Raw genomic sequence first — 9,134 nt, 5'->3', positions numbered from 1 at the left:
CAGATTTATCTGGATTAAACTCCAAGTGCTATTTCTCAGCCACATCTGTGACTGTTCTACATCACGCTGTATTTATTGGCAGTCGACAATTCCACCGGTCTTGGTATGATACTTAGATGTACTAACCGACACTTCTGCATTTTCTGCGGATTATTTATACACAGCACAGACAGCAGAGGTCCCGATGCAGATGCCTGCGGAGTTCCACTAATTCCAGGCCTCGAGTTAGTCTCTTCAGCCGCTACAACCTGTCATCCATGCACAAACCAGTTCTGAATTCAAACAGCGAATTCGCTGCGGATCCCGTGCATCCTCCGCTTCCGGATTAGCCTCCCATAAGGGACGGTCAAATGGTTTACTAAAATCCATGTAGACAACATCCAGTGCCCCACCGCCATCAATCTCTCTCATCATCTTGTCAAAAGCTTCAATCAATTTGGTACGACACGACCTAACAAACACATAGCCAAGCTGGCTCTCCTAAATTAGGCCATAGTTTCCTAATGCTCAAAAGCCCTAACCGAATAATTTCCTTCCGCAACTTCATTCCACCTGACGTGAGACCCATCGGTCTACAGTTCCCAGGATTTTCTCCTTAATCCTTTCATAAAGAGAGTTGCAAAATTATCGGCTTGCCTGTTCTCCGGGGCCTCGCCGGTGGCTTGAGAGGACAGAAAGATACTGGGCAAGGACCCAGCAATCTCATCTCTTGCCTCGTAAAATAAAATGGAGTAAATCCCAAAAAGCTCTGGGGACCCATCCACCTATCAAATGTTATGGGTAGTACAGCAGGGAGTGGGGTTGAGGAGGGGTAAAAAAGGATCAGACATGAGTAAATGGCAGAGCAGACTTGAAGGGCCGAAAGGCCTAATTCTACTCCTATGTCTTACGGTCTTTAGCCTTAATACTCATTAGGAGGCCCAACACCCCCTCGTGTGTTTCTCTTTGATCAAAACTTCTCGAGTTTAACTTTTCCTTCCTGACTATTTTTGATCAGATTTATTCCAGTTGAGTGTGAATACATATAGCCGAACGAGTTTGATTTAATTTCAGAAGAAAGTCAGTTCCCTGTACCTGAAGAGGTGAGGGACGCTGGAACTGAAACGGTACCTACGCCGGGCAGTCCTGTTTACACACGGGGCGGAGCTCAGATCCTCCCAGAACCGGGACTCGATCAAATCCGCATCCTGGGACTCGCTGAGTTAAACAGAGAAACTCCGCCCCACTGGTTGCGATGAAAGAAAAAGGAGAGATCCACACGGAAATCCGGACAGAAAGGTTAACGCAGCCTGTTTGTTTTCCTCTTTAGGGTTGCTACATTGATCCCACTCCCGCCTCCTCCCGCTGTCAGACCCGTCCTGAGCCGGTGGGAGTTAGTGTGACCCGGACTGCGGCAGTCCCGCTCTACCCCGGCTCACCCGGCCCTCTCCATCTATAATGAGCGACGGACACATCACAGCCGAGTGGCCTCGGGAGCAGCAGCTCAGACTCAACTCTCCGTACAGAGTGAGCACATCGGTGCAGGACCATTGTCGGTCAACCGGGAACTCAGACTGTGATTTCCCGGGACCACACTGAACGCCGTCCGGTTACAACATCAGAGGTAAGTGTTGTCTATGATTCTGTAAAATTATTCAGCGTTTACAGCGAGGCTCGGCTTTGGTCGGGATTGGGAGTGAATTTCGTGGGAGAAGGGAGTTCATGATAACGAGTCAATTACTGACCAAATGGATTCAGAGAAACGAGGGTGGTTTCTACCGATTGGGAGCAGAGGGCGTCTTTCACCCCGGTAGTGAGATGTGAAATATCCCACGGGCCAGTGACCCGTCACCGATTTCTCTCAAACAAGAGGAAAAAGCAAATGCTAGAAATCCGAACAACAGACACAAAATGCCGGAGGAACTCTGCAGGCCAGGCAGCGTCTATGGAAAATAGTACAGTCGACATTCGAGAGCCCAGTAATGTTATTTACATTGTGCCTTTGGTTCTACTGTTCTTCCCTGTAGAAGAAGGGGTTAAATGCAATATTAAACTTTCTTCATATTTGAATAACAGTGTTTTGTTGAACCGGTTTGGATTTGAATTCAGTGGAACGGCCGCTCCCTGTTCTAAGGAATGTGACAGACAGGCAGCTGCTTGCTCGCAGACCCTGAGCACCGAGTCTCACAGAACAACAAGCCGCACCTTCCAAATCAGTCAATCATCTGCCCTCTTCCCCATTCCAGTCCAGTCCTGATGAAGGGACTCGATCCGCAACGGCGACTGCTTACCCCCATCCTTAAATGCTGGCTAACCTGCTGAGTTCTCCCAGCACTCTGTGTGTTGCCATGGTTACGTGTGATACGTGTGGGGTTGTGGGCGGGATTACTTGTAAGAAACGTTATACAGTATTTACACTGTCAGAAAGCTCTCACACTCTTGGGGAATTGGCTTAAGAATAATTCAGCTTCGGATATTTATTTCGGATCTTTATTTCCAAACAAGTTGTCCCTGTATTGAATCGGCGATCAAGGAGATATTTGTTTATTTTGAGCCATTTCTGGCGGCTTTGCTTTTTCTGTTCCCAGTGTTAGAATTTTCTGAGTTTCTGACTCAACACATTTCTGAGGTAAGAAATGCAGATGTAGTGTATGTGCATTTCAGCAAGGCATTTGATAAAGTAACCCATACAAGGCTTATTGAGAAAGCAAGGAGGCATGGGATCCAAGGGGACCTTGCTTTATGGATCCAGAACTGTCTTGCCCACAGAAGGCAAAGAGTGGTTGTAGCCGGGTCATATTCTGCATGGTGACCAGTGGGGTGTTTCAGGGATCTGTTCTGGGACCCTTACTCTTCGTAGTTTTTATAATTGACCTGGATGAGGAAGTGGAGGAATGGATTAGTAAGTTTGCTGATGACAAAAATGTTGGTGGTGTTGTGAATAGTCTGGAGGTCTGTCAGAGGTTACAGCGGGACATTGATAGGATGCAGAACTGGGCTGAGAAGTGGCAGATGGAGTTCAATCCAGATAAGCGTGAAATAGTTCATTTTGGTAGGTCTAATATGATGGCAGAATATAGTATTAATGGTATGATTTTTGGCCCCGTGGAGGATCAGACGGATCTTGGGGTCCGAGTCCATAGGACGCTCAAAGCTGCTGCGCAGGTTCACTCTGTGATTAAGAAGGCATTTGGTGTGTATTGGCTTTCATCAATCGGGGAAATGAATTTAGGAGCCAAGAAGTAATGTTGCAGCTATATAGGACCCTGTGCTCAGTTCTGGTCTCCCCACTACAGGAAGGATGTGAAAACCATAGAAAGGGTGAAGAGGAGATTTTCAAGGATGTTGCCTGGATTGGGGAGCATACCTTATCAAAACAGGTTGAGTGAACTCTGCCTTTTCTCCTTGGAGCGACGGAGGATGAGAGTTGACCTGATAGAGTTATATTCGATGGTGAGATGCAGTGATCGTGCGGATAGTCAGAGGCTTTTTCTCAGGGCTGAAATGGCTGCCACAGGAGGGTACATGTTTAAGGTGCTTAGGAGTAGGTAAGAAGAGATGTCAGGGGTAAGTTTTTTTTGATGCAGAGAGTGGTGAGTGGTGTAATGGGCTGCCGGCAACGGGGGTGGAGGTGGATATGATAGGCTCTTTTAAAAGACTTTTGGATAGGTACATGGAGCTTAGAAAAATCAAGGGTTATGGGTAACCCTAGTAATTTCTAAGGTAGGATAAATGTACGGCAAAACTTTGTGGGCCGAACGCCCTGTGTTGTGCTGCAGGTTTTCTCGGTTCCATGTTTTTCAATGTTACTTGTTTGCACGATTGACATTTTCCACAGGTTAAGTAAAGTTTAAGAACATCTCTGGAACAACGGCACCTGTTTCAAAGCAAGGATGCGGGATCGGTGCAGCAAACACCGTTCCGTTTTCAGAATTTCTAATTTCAGACAGATACATGTATTGTTCCTGTGTTGACTGAGGGTGTTCTGAACTCTTCTCCTCAATGGCCAGTGGAAGCAAAGCCTTTGATTCTGTTGAAGGCCGAGATTCCTGATAAACAGTGGGTTACAGGGATGGACATGGGGGGATACGGAATGAAATTTCAGATCAGATCAGCCGTGATTTCATTATCTGCAGCATCAGTTTTGAGGGATGTGTGGTCCAGTTATGCGTACGGTATTGATATGTCGACTGGAAAAGCTCTGACCATTCAAATAATGTAAGCTGGTATAATGACTGCATTCGAAGAGAGATATAATTTTATGTATATGGTGAGCTGAAAACAAGCATTAAATTGATGAACGATTTACCTCCGACTCTGTGCTTTAAGTATGTGCCCCAGCTACGTCAGGGGATTCAATTTATGACCAACTCGGTGAGTTGGACAACACGGTGTTGGACCGACAGGCAAGCTCCTGTCCATGACAGAGTTGCCCCTGGCCCTCTATTTTTCTGAGCTCCATGTACCTATCCAGGAATCTCTTAAGTAATCCTATCGTATCCGCCTCCACCACTGTCGCCGGAAATCTATTCCACGCACTCACCACTCTCTGTGTAAAAAAACTTACCCCTGACATCTTCTCTGTACTGACTTCCAAGCACCTTAAAACAATGCCGTCTCGTTGTAGCCATTTCAGGCCTGGGGAAAAAAAGCCTCTGACTGTCCACACGATCAATGCCTCTCATCATCTTATCTAGCTCTATCAGGTCACCTCTCATCCACCATCTCTCCAAGGAGAAAAGGCCGAGTTCACTCAACCGCGCTGCCTGGCGGGCTTTGAGACGTGTTAACGGCTGAGGTAACAATCACGTCATTCCACCCCCACCGTCACTATCAACAGAGTATTTACAAACTGCGTTATTTTCATTGATGCGAAGAGATGTCAATCACTGGTTACACCCAACAGCAGAGGCGGACCAGCCGAGAGGGTGGTACCAGCTGGGAGACGGGTCTCCCGCTCCGGTTCTGAACTCACTGTCAAAGTGGAACAAACTTCAAACCAAATGTCCCCCTTTTTTATTTATCTCCATTTCCCTCTGAGGGAAGTTGGGGGCGTTTGTGAACCGTCTTCTGCAGCCGGTGTCTGATGTATGTTTGAGAAGCAGGAGGAGACCGCTTGTCCATCGGCTTGCTGCCGGCTCCCCGGAGTGGGAGAGATCCCGCCTGAAGAAGTAGGTTCAGTGATCTATTCTGATCATTATGATCTTCCAGTGATACAGATTTATCCCTTGCAATCCTTTTGCTCGGATCCTGTTTGTGGAGTTCTCAATAACTCTCTTCAGCTTGTCTATCAGAGGAACTTCATGCCTTCTTTTAGCTGCCCGGATTTCTTTTCTTGCACTTACTATACTCCATAAGGGTCTCATTTTATCCAACTTGCCATTCTCTGCCATGCACCTCCTTTCTTCTTTTAACCGGCGCCTCAGTAATTTTTGGATATCAACGTCCCTACGCTTGTTATCCTTATCTTTCATTCTGCCAGGCACTTGCAAGCTGGTAGTCACAAAATTTCGTTTTTGAAGTCATCACACCTTCCAAGTACACTTTTGCCACAAAGCAGCAGCCTGTCTCAATCCACACTTGCCAGATCCATTCTGACACCATCAAAATTGTACTTTCTCCAATTCAGAATCCCAACCCACAGGTCAGGCCGAATCTTCTGTATATTTAGGTGCATATTGGCATCGTGGTCACCGGATGCAAAGTGTTGCTTTTCACAAATTTCTGTCCCCTGTCCTGCCTCATTCCTTCATAGCAGATTCAGTATTGCACGCTTACTTTTGGGTTTCTGCGTACTGGTGAAGGAAAAGTTCTTCGACACACTTGACAAACTCTATCCCACCTGGTCCATTTACAGTATGAGATTCCCAGTCATTATGTGGAAAGTTAAAATCACCAAGTGTAACAACCTTAAGTTTCTTGCAACAATATACGATCTTCCAAATGTGTTCCTCTAAATCCCTGGGACTGTCGGGTTGTCTTTAATATCGCCCCATTACCGTGGCCATACCTTACTTATCTCTCATTTCCACACGGAATGCCTCATTAGTCGGGTTCGACAATTTGTCCTGACGGAGCACTGCCGTGACATTTTCTCTGACTGGTAACGCCACCCCTCTTTCATTAATCCTCCCCGCTCTGAAACGCCTTAACTAATTTGATCTCGAAAGAGCTGTGCTGGGTGTGGAGTGTTTGAGCTGAAATTCGCCCTGCAGCGGACAGCCGCGTTGACAAGGAGGGTGGAGCCTGAACCTGGCTGGATCAAATCACAGCCTGGGATTGGCTGAATAAACCGGTGAAGCTCCGCCCAGCGAGTTGGAAAAGTGCGATCGACACGGAAATCCAGACAGAAACTTCTTGCGACCGAGGGAGCGTTCACACAGCCTCTGTAATTCTGTCTGTTTTTGCTGCATTTGTCCTAGTCCCCTCTCCTCCCGCTGACCGACCTGTACTAGGCTGGTGAGGAGGTGTGGGATCAGAACTGCGGAGGGCTTCATTTACCTCAGATCATCCGGACCTGCCTATCTGTAACGAGCGACTAACGCATTCTAACCGAATCGCCCCGGGAGCAGCAGAACCGACTGAGTTCTCAGTGCATGATCGGCTATCCAGGACCGCGATAAACCCTGGCCGGTACCAACATCAGAGGTAAATGTTGTCTCCGATGCTGCAGATCAGTGAGCGTTTACAGCGGGACTCGGCTGTTGTTCAGAGTGTGAGGGAAAACAAGGGGAGAAGGGAGTTCTGACACGTTCAATGAACTAGTTGTTGACCAAATGCATTAAAAAAAACGACGTCGTCACCTTCAGTCAGACACATTTTCTAGGGCGGTTTGTACTGAGTCGGTGCGGAGGAACCTTGCTCACGGATAATGACATTCAGAATGTCCCACAGGGCAGGGCCGGGTTCCTTCTCCGATTTCTCTCTCTCTCTCTCTCACTCTCACTCTCTCTCTCTCTCTCTCTCTCTCTCTCTCTCTCTCACACACACACTCACACACACACACTCACACACACACACTGGGGTGAAGTACGTTTTGTATTTTCTTTATTTTAATTGCCATTGTGCTCTCTCTCTCTCTCTCTCTCTCTCTCTCTCTCACACACACACACAAAATAAAAAGTCACCACACAGAATAACAGAGCGACCGTGAGAGTTTACCGTTTTACTGTTCGGGACGTCGCAGTGGAGAATGCCACAGAGCAATTTATTTAATTAACTCGCAAAATATGATATTAAAATTTCAAACGATGTGAGTTTGGTGTAAAATTAAATGCTGGAATCTCACAACGTCTGGTAGCAATTGTAACAAGTAGTCATTCAGATTGCAGACACTGTGGGACCTCTTCTTTTCTCTACCATCTGGTGCTTGTTGCTTTATTTTCTGTAACAGAAGTAATTAAATACAATATTAAGCCAACTTGGTGCAGATTAAGAGGAGTGTCAAACTGGTCTGTTTGGTTTCAGCAGAGAATCCGCCCTGCGGACAGGCAGCAGCTTGACACAGTGAGTCTCACAAACAACAACCCGGCCCCTCCCCCGCAGCTACTAACTGAGGTCCGCCTGATTCTCTGATACGAAATTGGAAGAAAACGACTTGAAAATATATCCACACGGAGACTGAACATTCTTGGTGAATTAGGTCAGAATATTTCAGCTTCAGATATTTATTTCGATCTTTATTTCAAATCATTCTGTGCTTTGGATTAGTGATCAATAGCTCATTCGCTCCATTTTAACCCCCTTCTGTCCGCGATTGTATTTGTGATCCTGCAGTTTCCTGTCAGCGCCACTGAGATTTTCCACAGTTTATGTCAAGATTAAAAACAGATCTCTAACCAGGGTTTACGTTTTCAAAGTAAGCATGTGAAAAATCTATTCGGACAACACGATTTCCATTTCCAATACTTGTCACTTCAGATGTTTGAGACTATGTTTGTTGTGGGTGTTTCGAAATGATCACGCTGACATCCTGTAGCAGCAAAGATTTTGATTCCTTTTAAGGCCACGGGAGACAGTAAACTGCGGGTGTGGGCCGGTGGTGGGAAAAGGTGGTGTGACCGGTTACAGAAAGAGGCAGGCGGCAGGCGGGATTGCGGAGCGAAAACCATAATTTCATTGCACGGGATAGAAGGCCGGATGGGATGAGTGGCCGATTTCTGCGTGGTATATTTACAGTAAAGGTCTGACTCCAGAGTTATTGGAAAACAATTTAAAAAGTACGGACTATCTCTCATGCAAAATACCTGTCTCTGAACCAAAAACAAACATTGCAGCAATTAAATCAACCAGAGTGCTAACAGAGCTTTTAAGCAACAATGGACCCAGCACCGATCCCCGAGGAACCCAGTCAATGGTCTCCAGTCAGAGGACCAAAAGATTTTCTACCGCTTACTGGCTTCTCCCAGGAAGCCGATGTCGAAGCTATGTTACCATCGCTTCCTTAACGTTAAGCCACTGAACCTTCTTGACTTAACCTCCGATGTGGGAATCTGCCGAATGCCCTGGTAATTTTTACTAAATTATTCAAATTATTTTTCATTCGGTGAATTACCTCTTCCTTTTACCCCCGGAGCAGAAAGTGTCACGTTGTTCCAGTCTGATAATTCATGAATAACATTTTTGATTATTCGCTCACAGTTGCACTAAGACCCCACCCTCTGCCTTACAGTGTGTTTACAGAATTCACGTTTATATACCCTACTACTGCACCCCTTTCGCCACGAGAATTATCATGATCTGGCTCTGTTTTCCCCGCCCTCCCTCCATTCACACAGTTTTCTGAACTTGCCAATTAGCATCCTCTCCGTGTTTCTCAAAATCAAAACCCTACTTTTTATTTTGTTCTTCTTAGTGTCAGCTGTATGTTATGCAAAACTGTATCTAAACTCTTCTGTGTGTTGATATGGAGGCCTCGATAGAATTTTTTTACTATTCCTAAATCGTCATATTTGAGTTGGGCCTGTTTGCGAATACGGAGATACGGCTGTAAGATGCCCGGGTCTGGGTGCTCATTATTACAGATCACACGAATGCTGTGAAGAAACAGCAGCCCAAAAGCAAAGATGCGACGTCGACATTAAGTGAGGGTTCCGAGTGTTTTCAATTTTGATATAAATTTGATGCAAAGTGGGTGTGATTGTAAATCAATGTCA

The 9,134-nt window shown here is 46.1% G+C and overlaps 1 protein-coding gene across 1 annotated transcript in view; it reads left to right on the top strand.

Moving 5' to 3' along the window:
* Positions 1-1,194: 1,194 nt before the first annotated feature.
* The window catches only part of LOC132389207 (NACHT, LRR and PYD domains-containing protein 3-like), a 38,240-nt gene continuing 30,300 nt past the window's right edge, over positions 1,195-9,134 (top strand). Inside the window, exons 1-2 of the mRNA XM_059961668.1 lie at positions 1,195-1,278; positions 1,310-1,603. The gene's annotated coding sequence lies outside the window, so the exon portion shown is untranslated. The remainder of the gene's footprint in view (positions 1,279-1,309; positions 1,604-9,134) is intronic.

The sequence above is a fragment of the Hypanus sabinus genome, unplaced genomic scaffold (genome assembly GCF_030144855.1).
Source record: "Hypanus sabinus isolate sHypSab1 unplaced genomic scaffold, sHypSab1.hap1 scaffold_499, whole genome shotgun sequence".
Taxonomy (NCBI): Eukaryota; Metazoa; Chordata; class Chondrichthyes; order Myliobatiformes; family Dasyatidae; genus Hypanus; species Hypanus sabinus.
The sequence above is the reverse complement of the archived record's forward strand: the minus strand, read 5'-3'. Positions and strand labels throughout refer to the sequence as shown.